Raw genomic sequence first — 17,414 nt, forward strand, 5'->3', positions numbered from 1 at the left:
GAAGAGTGACAGGAGACTTTCGGGCCCTTGATGATACCCACCACTGGTAAACGCATTTCCCCTCAACATCTTAGGTTAGAGTAGTAAGTTAGGATAGTAAGTGTTGACTTGTGCATATAGAGGAACTGTTCCTCAGTCAACAGGAAGACTGCTGCTCACAATGACTAAGCTAGACGACCCCCACTTTTATCTCCACTACCTAGCCCCAAAGTTGACTCCATCCATCTGATGTCCATTCTTGACAAGGGCCACATAGAAGAGAACCAATAAGTAATTACAAGTGAAAAGTCTTAGAAAGAAAAGTAAGGAAACAGATTCTGATAGTGTCATGGAAATAGAGAAAACCCAACACAATTCTTGAGCGTGATTGTGCGCTAATCCTGCCCCTTTATGAGTTCAAGATATAGAATTTAAAATTCTGAGTTTAACTAAGATTACCTATTTGCTGTCATGATATAGTTAAATCAGTGAACCATATGAGCCATTGTATTAAACACATTTTTAAAAATAGTGCTAACATCCCATACTCATTGAGTACTTGTCCTGTGCCAGGCACATGCTGTGTGCTCGATACACAACTTTTTCTGCTCCTTATTATGCTTCTAAGACAGAACACCAGTTATCTCCATTTTGCACCAGAGGAATCTGAGATTAAAAGGCTTAAGTAATTTTTCAAACATTCCCCAGAGTGCATGGCAGAGAAAGGCACAAGTTGAGGCCTATCTGCCCATGGTCTGGGTTCTACCTGATAACATGACAACTGGCACCTCCCAGTGAAGCTCCCCAATGCCTGTGCTTCTGTCTAGAGTCACATTTTCCAGACCATACTGAAGTGATCTTCTGGTTTGTCTTTCTATCCAGCTGGTTTGAACCATTTGTCTTTGGATACTAACCCAGCACAATATAGAAGTTAGATAAATATACAAACATAGATCGAGTTAATGTGTAATAGGCAACATAAGAAGGAATGCTGGATTCAGCAGAGGGGAGGTAACTACAGGTTGGAGAGGTTGGAAAAGGCTTTGTGGGTGAGGCAGAGCCTGAGCCAAGCCTGGAAAAGGGAGAGAAGTTAAATGTGTGGGGAAGGTGGGAGAGAATTCTGAGAAGGGAATATTATTTTAGCAAAGGCCAAATACCTGAAATGTTTTTTGGTACTGATTCTACCTCTCCAAAAGAACATTTTTAATTACATAGCTCCTTACGCCATAGCATGAATAAGCATATTACTTTATTTCCGTGTCAGCCAGTCCCCCTGCTGGACCACAGGCATGAAATATGGCACTTGCTTCATTATGACCTTTTTACAGAGACAACAACCTATTAAAAGCATAAAACTGCATTGAAGATCAGAAACCCCATGGACAGTTTGGATCCAACCACATATATGGTATTTTTAAAAAGTTCAATATGGAGAAATAATCAATGTTCTCAAGATTAATTCATCCAGTTCAGATGACTGTGTAAGAAGAGTGCATATGGAATGCCAAGTGAACAACAACAACAAAAAACCTCCAACAAACTCTTAAGTATGTTACCTAGTGTCTGAAAAATGATAGATTCAAATTTCAACCAAGGCAAAACCTTTTCCAACTTGATATTGCTGGTGTTTCAGAAAGCAAGAAGTCATTTATCTCTGGAGTAAGAAACAAAAACCAAGAAAATAACTCTCTTATTTTCTGAATTTGTATTGAAATAAAATATACAAATAGAACATGTACACATTGAATGCCTAGAGCTCAATAAGGTTTTCATAGTCTCAACACATCCATGTAACCAACAACAAGCTCAAGAATGGAATATTTGCAACAGTCCAGAGGCCTGCCTTGCACGTCCCTCCACTCAGCACCCCTAAACATAGCCATCCTGCTCATTTCCGATACCACTCATAAGTTTTCCCTGTCTTTATACTTTGTATGTAAAAGGATATATAGTATGTGTTATTTCAAATTCTGACTTCCTTCTTTCAACTTTTTATGTCTGAGACTCATCCATGGTTTGTGTGCAAGTATAGCTCATTCATTCTCATGTTTGTTCAGCAACATTTCTTAAAGTGTGGTTCACTAGTGTAGCTCAAAAATGAACTATTTTCATAAATAATGTACAGAAAGATATAGTTTGCCTTTTAGATTGTATTGAGGACACAAAAGCAATTGTGGGTAAAATTGTCAATACCAAAAGAATTCATGAGGAAAAGCAACTGCTGAGTTATAAGCTCAACTAGTCAGTTTGTTATGGAATACCATTTTTACCTGAAAGTATGACTGACAGGAAAACTATGTTTATGGAGATTTGGATGTATGGCAAACATTTTGTCAAAAATAAAATAAATGGGCTATAACTTCAAGGAATACAATGGTAGAAATAGTTCTGATAAAAAATACACCAAAACGTGTATTATCACTTTTATTTTGAAAAAACAGTAAAATTATTTAGTGTATAATGCTGAATTTTCTTCATATCCCTTAAATAAAACATACTGTAACAGTTTAAATGGAAAAGCAAATATGAGAAATCCAGTCATCTTCGCAGAAACCAGTGAATAAACAGATTGTAGAAATGTAAAACAATGCTTCTATTCTCTCTAAATGTTTTAGTTTGGGAAATATAGTGACTTTAAAAAATAAAAACATATTATTTATGTTAGCATGAGATGAATTTATTTTAAATTAGTTTATAAATAAAAGTTTAAATGTCTCAGTTTTAAGTTTATACTATGATAAAATCAACAGCTATAATCCACATAATCAAAAGTTCTTTGGAGTACTCAATAATGTTTTAAAGGCATAAAGGTCCCTGAGACCAAGAAGTATGAGAACCCTGGTGTACAGTATTTCACTGTGAGCAGGGATTTAATTTTAACAATAACTTCTGTGAATATTCTTGAGATAGTATATATTTAGCTTAATTTCCTCATCTGGCCTTTCTGCTGTGGTTTCTTCTCTCTGGTCCCTTTTGCACTGGGCCAGATTATTCTCCAGCCTAGGACTTACAGTGTCTGTCACATCAGGTGCACTTTCTTCTCCCTGGCAGGAATGTTCCAGAAGGCTTTACCAAGTATATAGAACTGTGCTGTGGTTTTAAAGATTTAGCCAGAAAGAGTTCAGAGGAGGACAGAGAAAACTGGAGCAATGTAAGCAGAAGACTTTCTTGGATTATGGACATAGTTTTCTGGGCGTCTCAGCTTCCCCTCATCCCATCATCTAGCACCAAATATAAAACAATCTTTCTGTGTCTCTGTAACATATAACCCCACTTTTTATGACAATGCTCTTTACTAGCTGAGTTTTCTCCCCTTGGTTTTTGTGTCTTCATTTTCCTTCATTGTCACTGTCGTTCCAGAACACGAGTTCCAAGATGGCAGAGACCTTGCCTATCATGTTCACTGCCTGGAACCGTGCCTGGACCCACGACCTGCACAGCAACAGAATCACGTTCTTCTCAAGAGTCAGTGGAGTGTATACTGTGATAGATTGATCCTGGGCCATAAAACAAACCTCAACAAATTTAAAAGAACTGAAATCACACCATGTATTCTCTGACCACATGGGAACAAATTAGAAATCAGTAATAGCCAAGTAAGCAATACACTTCTATATAGTCTGTAGATCAAAGAGAAAGTCTCAAGAGAAACAAAAAATTACATATAACTGAATAGAAATGAAAGTACAACATATAAAAATTTGTGGCACACAGCTGAAGCATCCTGAGAGAGAAGTTTGTAGTACTAAATGTTTACATTTGAACACAGAAGTTCAAAATCAGTGCTCTAAGGTCCCATATCAAGAATCTAGAAAAAGAAGAGAAAAGGAAATACAAAATAAATAGAAAGAAGGAAGTACCAAGAGGAAAAATCAATGCATGTGAAAACAGAAAAAGAATACAGAAAATCAATGAAACTAAAATGCGATTCTTTGAAAAGATTAATACAATTGACAAACTTCTAGCAATACTGATAAAGGAAAAAAAGAAAATCCACAAACCATCAATAAGCATGAAACAAAGGATATCAGGTCAGATATTAAAAAGACTGCATGGAAATACTGAGAACAGTTCTACTTAGATGAAATGGGCCATCTCTTTGAAAGTCACAAAGCATCACAACTAACCTAGAATGAAATAGATAATTTATGTAGCTTAATAACTATTAAAGAAATTGAATATGCAATGCAAAAGTTCCCAAAAGAGAAATCTACAGGGCCAGAAGTTTTCTTTAGAAAATTCATCCAAATGCATACAGAATTAATACCAATTTCACACAATTTCATTCAGAAAATATGAAATTCACTTTATGAAAATTGCATTGTCTGATACTAAAACCAGACATGGTACAAAAAACAAAAACTAGGGCCAGGGGTTTAGCTCAGTGGTTTTGCCGCCTACTGCGCAAGTGCAAGGACCCGAGTTCAATCCCCGGTACCAAAAAAAACCCAAAACTACAGAGCAATGTCACTCATGCAAGTATGTGTCAAAGCTCCTAAAAAAACATTACCAAACAGAATTCAGAAATATATGAAAGAAATTATATACCATGGCCTAGTGGGGTTTATTCTAGCGGTGCAAAGTTAGTTCAAATATTTGAAAGTCATTGTAATCTGCCATATACAAATGCTAAAAAAAAAAAATCACATCACCATATCATTGATGAGAGAAAGCACTTGACAAAATTTAGCACCCATTCAGATAAAAACTCTCAGAGAACTAGAAGTAGAAGACAACTTCTTTCATTTGATAAAGCTATTACCATATCGAATGATACAAGACTGAATGCTTTCCCAGGAACAAGGGAAAAACATCTGCTCTCACCACTCTCTGGAGGGCTTAACCAGCAATAGGACAAGAAAAAGAAGCAAAGACACATCAGCTAGAAAGGAAAAAAGAAGACTATCTCTATTGCAGATGACATGATTTTCAACATAGAAAATCCCAAGAAATGTATATGAAAACTCCTATAAATACTGAGTTTAGTAGGGTGACAGGTTTCTCTCTCATATATATATCTTTTTCAGTATATATATATATATATAGATACATATACATGTATATACATAATACACACATATATACATACATACTGTATAATTTCTATCTACTAACAATGATATATAAATAAAAAATTAATAATATAACACATTAAAAACATACTTAGGGGCTGGGAGTGTACCTCATTGTAGAGTACTTGTCTACCATATGTGAGACCTCGGGTCTAATCCTGAGCACCACTTATACACACAAAAGTTGTAAATCTAACAAAACATGTAAGATTTATATGCTGAAAACTACAAAACTCTGATGAAAGAAAATAAATACAATCTAAACAGATGGAGAAACATACCTTTTTTTATGGATTGGAAGGTTCACACAGTAAAGATGTTAATTTTCCCTAAATTAATATACAGGTTTAATTCACTTCCACCCCAAATCCCAGCCAGAATTTTTGTAGATATGGACAAGATTACTCTAAGATTTATGTAGAAAGGCACTGGGACAGTAGGTGAGAAGAATAAAATGGGAATAATCATTCTACCTGATTTCAACACTTAGTATGTGGTTTCAGTAATTAAAATTATGTCATACTGTAGAGAGATAGACATACAGATCAATAGAACAGAATGGAAAATCTAGAAACAGAGACACACAAATATATTCAAAAGTCTTTTGATGAAGATACAAGATCAGTTCAATGGGAGAAAGATGGGCTTTTCAATGTGCAGTGATGGAACAAGTAAATATCTATAGGAAAAAAATATATAAGAACCCTTTACAAAGAACCCTTCTCTAATGGCCTGAAATGGATCATAAACTTAAGTGTAAAATGTAAAACTATACTAGATCCCTACTATGCTAGGAAAAATAGATTGTCTTTGGGGTTAAAGTCCAGGCGAAATGTTCTTAGACTTAATACTGAAATCTCAGTTCACAAAAGGGGAAATTAATAGATTAGATTTCATCAAAATGAAAATATTTGCTCTGCGACAATTGTGAAGTGGAAAGACAAGCTTCAGACTGGGAGAAAATATTCACAAACTATATATACAATGAAAGGTTACTATCTGGAATGTGTAAAGAGCTCAAAATTCTACAGTGAAACAACAAATCATGTAATTAGAAAATAAGCAAAAGATATGAAGATGTATTTGCTCTTGTCAAAGCAGTTATTTGAGAAAGACTTGAATTTAAAGACTATAAAAGGATTTGCATATTTGAACTTTACTGCATGTTGGAAGAGAAACAAATAAATTTTTATAAAGGGAACAGGCTAGACTTTGGAATTCCTGTTCATGATCTTATTTAGGACTACAAACCAGAATGCATAGACACTGGGCTAATCAATTCTAATGAAAAGTACAGGTAGCTCTGAACAACACAGACCAGCTGGTGGAGTCTTCCCCGTGTGCTATTCCCACTACCACAATACTCTGGTATTCTCACATAGAATGATTTTTCTTTTTGGATGAAGTTTCAAAGGCCACCGAGAAGATCCTTCAATACCCAACCACATCACAGAAATGGTAAAAATATCTTTGTACATTAATTCAGCAACATTGCAAAGGTCACCAACAACAGAGGCAGCTGTATGCTGACTTTGCGGGAAGCCTTGCTGAAGAGCATGGAAAAATCTGCTCCATACTCCCCATTGTGGAGACAGCACCCTTAGGAATGCAGGTTCCTCAGGGGAACCTCGCGGGGAGGGGCCTTTTTTTGCATCCAGGCTGCTCTGTGAGACTGGAGCTCACATCACTTATTTGACAAAATAAGGTAACAGTTTGAAGTCATTAATTTCTAACTGGTACATGTTTGCAGTACATAATCATTACATTCCTTGTGGGGAGCTAGTACATGCATAACACTTCCTAATTCTTTTTCACCCCCTTCCCCTTCTCTCCCTCAGCCCTCCCCCATCTCTTGTTCCTCATCCCACTTGCAAAAAGTCTATCTCGGGCCGGGGATTTAGCTCAGTGGTTCTGCTGCCTGCCTCACAAGTGCAAGGACCAGAGTTTGATCCCTGGTAATCAAAAAACAAAAAAGTCTATCTCCTTATTTCCTATCTTTTATGTTGCTCTTTAATTATTTATGCTTTGGGGTTGTCACATAAGAGAAACTATATGATATTTAACTTTGTATGTCTAATTTATTTCACTTAACACTATAGTCTCAAAGTGCATACATTTTCCTGCAAAATGACTCAAGTTTATCCTTTTTTATGTCAGGGTAGTATTCCATTGTGTATAAATGCCACATTTTCTTTATCTATTTATCAGTTGATGGACATATAGGCCACTTCCAAGATTTAGTGATTATGATTTGTGTTGCTATAAATATGGGTGTGCATGTATTGCTGTAATATGATGTCTTTACCCCTTTTAGGAAGATACTTAGAAGGGGAATAGCTAGGTCAAGTGGAATTTCTTTTTTTTTTAATTCATTAAGTTTATTGGTACATTTTAGGTATACAATATGATGACATTCATCATTGGGGATTTGTACCTTTACATGATATATCTTGGGGGAATGGAATTTCTATTTTTAGTTTTTTGTTGAATCTCCAAACTGATTTCCATAGTAGTTATACTAGTTTACATTCCCACGAACAATGTAGAAGGGTTCCATTTTCCCTGCAGCCTTGCCAGTATTTGTTATTATTTGATTTCTTGATGAGAGCCATTCTTTCTGGAGTAAGGTGGAGTCTCAGTGTGGTTCTCGTTTGCATTTTTCTAATGGCTAGAGATGTTGAACATTTTTTATGTATTTTTTGGCCATTTGTACTTCTTCTTCAAAGAAGTGTCCATTTATTTCATTTGCCTATTTTTTGATTGGGTCTTTTATTTTGGGGGTGTCTAACTTCTTTGTGTTCTTTATATATTTTGGATATTAGTCCTCTGTCCAAGGGATAGCTGGTAGAATTTTTTTTCCCATTCTGTAGGTTGTAGCTTCTGCATAGAAAAAGAAACAACCAATAGAGTGAAGAGACAACCTACAGAATAGAAAAAATATTTCCCAGCTATTCCTCGGACAGAGGACTAATATCCAGAACTCAAAAAAAAAAAAAAAATGATGCCATTGATTGTTGAGGCTGGGATACTTAGGTTTTGCTAAGCTACGAGAAAGATTCTCCCCTTTTCAGTAATACACAATGTCTTTTCATTTGAAGCCTCAAATAGCTGGGTTTTTCTCTGCTCTTCCATTCCTTTGAAACCCTACTGATAATTAGTTTCCCACAGCGCCTCCTATGTTTCTTACACCATTACTCATCAGCCTGGTCTATTTGTGCTGCAGATTATTCTTTCTCAACCTCCATTGGTTTCACTAAGTTTGGCACTATTTTGTTATTTTTAGTCCATATGGCTGATATTTGGGGAACAAGGGTACAGCTTCCTTATTATTGTTTTAGAATGTTCCAAATTAATCTGTTATGTTTACAGAGGTTCTTATTCTTGGGTCTATGAGTGTGAGAGTTGATGGAAAAATTCAAGTGAACCATGAGTTCTCAGAAAAACTTATCTTTATTTTCATTAACCTCAACCTGAAATTTATCATTTCCTTACATTATTAATGTAAGCAGAAAATTACAACGAAATAAAGAAAACATTCTAATTGTTTCAGTTATCTCAAAGTTTAGTTATATCCATCACTGGTTAAATGAAGTTAATTATTCAATGTGTCACTAGAGCAAATGTTTACAAATAAGCACATATATATATATATATATATAACAAGTATTAAAAATATTTTGATAACTTTTCACTATAATTTATTTTCTTTGTAAACCTGTATTTGTGAGTAAAAATATTTGTATTCTGAAGGGATGGTAGGCCTAATTAAATTATTCAAGGGAATAATAAAGAAAAAGAGTAGTATGTAAAAGAAAAAGTTGTGTGTATATTTTCTTTTGTAATCTAAACATACACAACAATGCACATACACCTACAAAACCCATACATAGAAAACAGGTGTCAAAATGTGCACAAAAATGATAATGATGATGGAAACTGGGTAATCATTTTGCTTATCTCTGTGAACATTTTCGCAAAGTTGTAATTATTTTTGTGAACAATATAGACTTTTATTCTTTAAAAGAAATGAAGGCCTACGAAAGGAACCAAAAGGATATATATTTTATCTGTGATCACTTATGTATTCATCATTCAGCAACTGAACCTTACATAGTTAATATGATACAATGAATTAATGCACCAAATAACCATAATTTCATCTTCAGCAAGTCTTCAAAACAATTTTGTTTTGCTTTGCTGATTTGTATTTTTGTTTTCTGTGTCTTTTATCAAAAGACTGTCCTGTAACAATATTATCTCATCCTATAAAAATAAGCATAATTTATAACAGTACTTTCTTAGAGTTCATACTCCCCTCGATAAAAATCTTTCTTTCCTTCATAATTGTGCTGTACTTAACTTGAAAAATTCTGAATCATAATGTCACTAGAAGAAATACTGTCATGTTATTTTCATATCTAGATATTGGGATTTCTGAAAAGCTACTGGGACAGATATGGCTATCATGCCTCTTACATGCTAATAACATTTTATTACCTGGAAACATATACCAGGTTTTAAGAATGCTCCTAAATGAAGGTTTTATAACTTTAAAATATAACTCTTCCAAAATTAGACTTTCATCTAATATGCAAGACATGACTATAAAGTAATTGGTTTGATATTGTTGTGTGTGCTCATAAAAGCATTGGCATTTACATAAGAAATGAATGTTATCCCCTTGAGTGATGCCCTTAGGAAGCACCAGACTAATTTCAAGGACATTTGCTGTGCTCAGAAAAAACATTAGGACTTTTGTTTTGGAAGTTAGACTGTTCTATTTTATTTTAAACAAGTACAGGTACTTGTAGAAGTAGACCAAGTTTGTCCTTTAAAGTTGGATTTGATAGTCATCAATAGCTAAACATAATGTAGAGTGGGAGACAGAGCCCTGGGTACACCAGGAAGAAAGAAGTGGATGAGACAGTAGGATAGGAGAATGCAGTGTGACTCTAATATTTCAGAGATGATAATTCAAAATATTCAACAATAGTTATGGCAGAGTACAAGCAGTCAAAACAGATGGCACTAGGGGACTCTGACCAAGACCCAGATATTAACACTGGATTGTGAGGCATTCTGGGGAGTCAGAGCGGGAGACTGTAGCAGTGGAGATAAGCGGATGCTTGAGCTTTCCTAGCTGTACCATTTATCAACCAACCAAGGAGGAACTGGGGTATTTTAACATTCACTGGATATTAGTCCTTCCAAAAGTAAAGCAACAGCCATTGCTGCTGTTGTGTGACTCATGGGACAGCCCTGACCCTAAGAACGCAGCCCAAGAGCTGTCTGAAAGTGTTGAAGACAACAGTAGCCATAATGGCATGAACATACGAGATCCCAGGGTGACTGTTCTAAAGGGTCCTGCTTATCCCAATAGTTACTCTCTGGGTTCATTAAGAGCAGCCCCCATGCCTTTCTCACTTTCTTGCTCTAGCACTAAACATAATGCTTGACATGTGGTGGTTGTTCAAAAAGAATTGTTGCATAAATGGTATGCATGTGAAAGAAAAATAGCTTCACAGTAAAATTTCATACTCAAGGCTTTTAAAAAACATTATTTTTATTTTTTATACTAGTAAATTCTCTTCATTTTATTGGAAATAATTCTAAAAATCTCTTTAACAATGAAATCCACTAATATTTATTCCTGACTCAAAATATTTTGGACAGCTGCCTACTTCTCTCTGGAAAGCTGCCCTTCTCAATGCTCTTTTAATTACCATCCGACTTTTAAAAGCCACAAGTAGATGTGAATCTGTCTTTAACTCTTTGAAGTTTCTGATATTTTTAGCCAAAGAGAACCTTCCTTTTAATAGGTTGGACTTGAGGCTTTCCTGAAGCTGAGGCTACTATAATGTGGCTGCTAATAACCCCGTTAGAACTGAGGAAACAGCCCCAGAAGAGCTAAACCACTCCCCAACATGTACACAGCTGGTGTGTGATGAAGGTAGGTTGTAAATGCAGGCAACTTGATCCCAGAGCTGAGTATCTGTGACAGGACGGTATTAGGAGTAGGAGCTTCTTTACCTTCAATCAGTCAACAGGGTAGGAATTAAAGGATTTAATTCCTGTAGGTGAAAGGGATCTTAGGATCTTATAGCTCCTGTTACACTCACTCTCAGAGACCAGATGAGGGAAGAAAGAGACTTCACTGTACATTGACCCTGCCAATGTTTATTGAGCACTTATGTTCCAGGTGCTGTTCTAGGTTCTAAGAGGACAAGAAAGGAACCCAAGGCATTTTGTTTTTGGATTGGTGAGCATAATATCTAGAAAATTGCAAGTTTTCTGGTCTCCCTCCTCCACTATTGAAATGGAGGAAAAACTGAACTTCACTCTGTCTTCAGTTTGAATGCTGGACCTTGAGAAATCACCTTCCTCCATATATTGCAAAATAGATGTATTTATAGAGAAGAGATCTTTTGCATTCTTCTTTTGATTCTCTAGTGGAGAGCATTTGACCTCCTTTGATATTCTGTCATTATAAGGATAAAGATGATAGAAGGATAGGGGTGGTGGGGCTAGGAGTGAAGCATATAAACTGTTTTGGACACAGGTATCACAAAAAGATTTCATTAATGTTCTGTCCTTTTCCTGCAGGATTGCCTTGTATAGTGCTGGTGCTCAGAACCAGTTCCCTCTGGGCTAATTGTTTCATACACAAATTTCTTGTTTTATGAGGCATTTCAAGTGCTACAGTGGCTTTATTTATTATCATAATTAGGAACAATGGTAACGTTAATTGAACTTTGTACCTTCCTAAAAAGATTAAGTTGCACTTTAAAGGAAGGTTAATAAATAACCAAAGAGAAGGCTACCAAAGAACTAAACCTGGGAGTACTAAACTGTACTCAATACTCCCCAAAACATGAAGGACAAAAACACTAACTTTTTCATCATAAAAAATATGTAACCAGTGCTGAAATGTTAGTCCATGGTAAGTAGAGATGGTAACCTCACTGTTCCTATCACACTAAGATTTTTAGGTAAAATAAGGATTTTCTAACAATGAAAACATCATAAAGAGTTGTGTTCCCTTTTCTCTGAAAGCTTAATGTCACTGTAGTATTCTTGGTTACTTATTTTTTAAATGATTTTCTTAATGTATAGTGTATGACCTTAAGTCTCCTTTTTGGAACAAACAATATGGATTTTAAACAGAAACAAATACATAGGTAAATAAAAATTGAGAGATTCCTCTTTCATCTAAAGATTTGATCTATGTAAAACTACGACTTAGTTGGGGACAGATCATATTTTGAGCTGAATTTGTTCATTTTACTTTAGTGTGAATGAATAGGTGAGTTTTTCTTAAGAACAGACTTGTTTTTAAAATGAAAAGTGAGATCTCCTAGAGTTTTTTTGAGGGGCAATATAGTCAAAATTTTGCCTTGTCTTTTATCCCTGTTCTTGACCTAAGAATAGGATTGTTTTACCTTTAAAACCAAACACTAAAGCTTTTCTCCCTCAAAAATAAAATGTCAGGGTATACTCATCTTCTATCTTTTGAGATACATCATATTTAATCTCAATTTTAAAGAAACTTCTCCCTCATGTTCTTTTATTATACTCAAACCATGTAGTCACATAACACATGAGAATAAAATGTTAAAGGGATTTTATCAAAGACATTGCAGCAAAATAATCCCTCTGGCTCATACAGTGTTTCTGATTTTTCTTACAGTGTCACCTCTTCTGTATTATATACTCAAAACATGATGCTAAAAACTACAGTTTCGGGCTGGGGATTTAGCTCAGTGGTTTTGCTGCCTGCTCCGCAAGCACAAGGACCCGAGTTTGATCCCCAGTACCAAAAAAAAAAAAACTACAGTTTTAGGCCCAGGAATGAAACAGAGCCTGCAAAATGGGCTGTACAGCACATAATGCTTTGAAGAAACTATGCCATAATATCCTGAAAAACAGCCTCTGGTCATAAAAATGCAATTCACTGACCCCAAGAGAATCATCTGCAAAGTCCCGGAACCATGTCCTGCTGTCCGACACCTCAGTCCACGTCCAAGCCTTCTACTCCATGTGGTTTTTCCCTCGGGGATCATTATTGGGTTTTATAATGATTAGTTTGTGTATGAAAAAGGAAAGCTCAAGTCTATAATTTTATACGTACTTAGAAAAAAATATATAAAGAAAATTCAGTAGCGAGACAAGTAATCTCCTGGAGTTTGCTGTGACCAAGAGTATACCTGTGAGAAGGACAAGCTGATAAACGTATGTGCTCAGCATGAAGGTGCCAGAACACAAGGAGGAAAGTCCGCCTCCCTCCGGCTTGGAGAGCTCTGTTCTTTGTCTCCCTTCAGACACTGTGTCCACAGAGGACAGCTACTATTGCAGGTGAGCTTGGGAACACCCAAGCCAAATTCGATGACAAGGACAAGAAGAGGGAGCATATTTCTTTTCATTTTGATGACCAAAATTAATAAAGATACTTCTTAATAAAGGCCTTCGTTCATAAAAGCCTAAGAGTAGACTGAGGCAAAGTAAAGGCCCAGAAGTAAAACCAGCCTGAGTATGGAGGGAACAGAACCAAGAGAAGGGGCCATGTCAGGAGGCAGGGAGGCTGGTTGACTCCTCAGCCCAGACCTGAGAAGGTCCAAGTCCTGTCTCCTGGAGGGGCAATGGAGCCCAGAAAGGAGGAAAACCTGGCTTTAAGTCTGTGATCAGCCCCTCACTGCTACTGGGCCTTGAGCCAATTACAGTACTTTATGGTTCTATCTCTCAGCTTCCTCATCTGGGAGAGGGATAGCAATAGGAAATAACTCATTTGGAAAACACCTACAACAGTGCTTCACACAAATAGCAGTGGCTCAGTAAATGTTAGGTTTTGTTGTCAGCAATTGTCAGCCAACATATGAGTTCTATTTTTTTTTAAAGAAATGCTGAAAATGTGTTCCACCACTTCCAGCTGTACTCGAAGGTTAACAGAAAGAAAGAAAGAAAGAAAAAACAAACAAACGAAGAGTAGTTTCCCATACGTTCTCTTCTTTGAATAAAATAAAGTAAGGAGTTTACATTTTTAATCTGTATTCATTGTATGCCCAAAACTATACTCATCAAAAGAAGCTTTTCAGTAGAGACATGAATAGGGAAGGAGAAAATGGGAAAGAAAAGCCTGACAGAAATAACTGAAAGGTGGTCTCTGAGTTTTAGCCACGATAAATATCATTTCCCTGGAAAAAAGAAAGAATTAAGATGTGTTATGTATGCGTACCAACTCCCCACAATGAATATAATAATTATGTACCATAAACAAGTACTAAAACAAAAAATTTTTTAAAATGAAGACCTATCGACTAACTCAGTGATTCCCAACTGAAGGAGGCGCGAGGGCTAAGAGTAAGAAGAAATGAAGCTAAGGCTGTTGCTGGATGTGTGTACATTAAGCCTGAAAAACACAGGTTCAAAAGCCAGGGTGTAGGAGTCATTGCATGTGACCTTCTTAATTGAGACTATCTGTCGAGGGGGACCGATATGTGATTTTCATAAACATCCCCTCAGTCCCTCAAGCAGTCACATCCCTAGAGTGAGCTAATTAACAGCCATCTAGATAGTCATCTCTGTTTCACTCTTACCTGACCATTCTTTACATAGAGCCTGGATGATTCCTATAGAATACAAAGATATATCGCTCTCCGGCCGGGGATTTAGCTCAGTGGCTCCACCGCCTGCCTTGCAAGCACAAGGTCCCGAGTTCGATCCCGGTACCAAAAAAAAAAAAAAAAAAGATATATTACTCTCTGGTTAGAATATATCACACTTAGAAAAAAATTCAGATTCCCACCATGGATTTTACTATCCTGCTTTATTTGGCCTTGTCTTCTTTTTTACCTCATCTTGTATCCCTAATTTTGCATTAAAATTGTGCTACACTGGCCTTTCAAGTCTGGAACTGATTGCTGCCTCTGGGCCTTTGCACTGACTTGGTTCAAACATCACTACCTTTAAGTTTAATATCACTTTCCCTTTATTACACATAGCTTTACCTAGTACCTAGCATTGTGGCTGGCATAAAATTACACCCCCACTACGTCTGACAATTACATAAATGAATAATAATCAAACAAAACCTAATGCAAAAAGAAGAGAACAAAGAGGTATTTACAAGAATATATTTCCAAGAGACTTAAATGTTTTTTCCTTGGAAATTAGAAATCAAAAAAAATTCAAGCAATGATAAACTTATATTCAATTGATGGATGGCTTCTGTCTAGTTCCTTATCCCTACAATTCAGACTCTCACCTCTTAAGGGTTGAAAACCTTTTGAGGACTCTGCATACACAGGTTTGGGATAGAAACTCAACAGAGACAACTACTCTAGTCAAAAACGAAGACTTTAAAGTCTAGACACTAGTAAGAGGAATATTGGGATGCTCTGCTTTTCTACCCTAGTAACTCAATTTCTAGGACAGTCACTCAACCTATAACAGAAAGAAACATTTATGAAAATGAAAGATTGTTGCAAAATAGCAAAGTTCTCTTCACGGGAATAAACATATATTGAAGGCCATATTAAACTAATATGCTATTCAAGATGGGAAAGAATGAGTCAGTGATCTATGTAGATAAAACATTTTGGCATGAGTATGTTCTTTGTTTGGCAATTTTACAAGTCCATATTTCATAATTAGGACCATGACTCCCTCTCATCATGTGACACTAATTCTTCTTTCAAGCTCAAAGTAAACCTTGCCTCAAAAAAAGTTAAATGCTTTCAGTCGGAGTTGCATGAACAATTCAGATAAGTGGTTGTTTCAAACCTAACTTTTAAGTAACCATTACTAAAATGTTATAGCAAGGAGATATTCAAATATCGATGCTATACAAAAAGCCATGTCTATGTGAACCTTACAGAGCCTGCCACCATAGAAGCTTAGGGATGTCGGAATTCACTCCATGTGCTAGTTTTCCAAGGCTGAAGACAAGTCTTCAGAATTTTCCGGAAGTCTATTAAACATCCTGATCCCTAAGTCCTATCCATGGTGCCACTGTTGCTACAGATCTAAATTGAAGTCCTAGAATCTATATTTGTTGGAAAGGCTTCCGCGTGTTACGGAGGCCTGCTGAAGTGAGAAAACAGTGGGTTTAATCCAGCCTCCAACTCATTCCAGAACTCTTTTATCTACATTCTAATTAATTGTTCCTCAAATGTGCTTCAAGTCCATCTTTTCACAGAATGTTAACACTTACGGGGAAAATATGACTGTCAAAAGCTTTTCTTTGTATTAAATGGGTCTGCCGGTGACTTCCTCCAATAGGTCTAGTTCACCTTTTAATGTGGTTTTCAGGCTCCACACATGCCTTCTGCAGCTAAACAGCTAATTTCCATAGACTAATTGCTCACAGATCCTTTATCATCCACGGTATCCCTGCTCTCCTAGCACATGATCCAGGCACTCACTCCAGAGCTTTCCTCTGCACCACTGTCAGAACTAGAGTCCCTAATTCAGCCACAAGTTGCTCCATCTTGCATGGCAATAGGATGTCACGCTTCCAGAAGTCATATCAAACTCTACATGTCCTGTCCTGGTGGCTCGCAGGTGCTGCCATGCCAGATGATGCCTCAATACAAAGAAACTGTCACCAACCCATGGTGAAATGAGAAAAAGAAATGAAAGTAACTTGGCTAAGGTTATTCAATCTAAGAGCATTGTTCTTTCTTCCTATATTCATTCCTGTCCAGCTGCTTTTGAAATTTTAATTTCTTTTTTTAATGAAACTATAAAGATAATAGATAACTTGTTTCTTTTACTTTTTGTTATAATAAAAGGTCAGCAATTCTATGTTGCTGGCTCTTCTTTTAAAATCTGTATTAAACCTTGAAGACAAAAATCTGGGAACCACTGTCCTAGCCTTGCCTCCCTTCCTGATAAGCCAGTGTTCCCTAACCCAATCCCTGCCTCTAAAACACCCACCACACTCTACGACCCTGTGGCTCACAAATCTTTACTAGACCATTAGAACCACCTCTATGAAAATACAGATTCCCAGGACCAATCACCAGAAATTATGGCTCAGTAGGTCTGGGGTGAGTCTTACTATCTGCATTTTTTTAAACTCCCCAAATGATTCTGATGGGAATTTAGGATTAGAAAGTACTCCATGGTGTCTGTTAACTCAGTGTGTCTTTTCACTGTGTTTATACCTTAATATTACCAGGGAACAGGGTTGACTGAGGGAGGGGGAACCTGGCCAGGTGTGTCAAAGCAGCCAAGGAGGGCTGTCTATAAATGCTTAGCATCCTGTCTTCCTAGGTGTAAATACATCAGCAGTTGCTACGCTTTGGTCCTCTTCAGCTTTTTTCTTATCAGGTTAAGTGTCTTTTGCTTTAGGTTCAGGTACACCTG

General features: G+C 36.5%; 1 long non-coding RNA gene across 3 annotated transcripts in view; it reads right to left on the minus strand.

The window, feature by feature from the left end:
- LOC110348480 (uncharacterized) overlaps nucleotides 1-17,414 on the minus strand; it is a 245,519-nt gene that overhangs the window by 43,543 nt on the left and 184,562 nt on the right. The window lies entirely within an intron of this gene.

This window comes from Heterocephalus glaber, unplaced genomic scaffold (genome assembly GCF_053883595.1).
Source record: "Heterocephalus glaber isolate CG9 unplaced genomic scaffold, H.glaber_assembly_v1.0 deba00001465, whole genome shotgun sequence".
Taxonomy (NCBI): Eukaryota; Metazoa; Chordata; class Mammalia; order Rodentia; family Bathyergidae; genus Heterocephalus; species Heterocephalus glaber.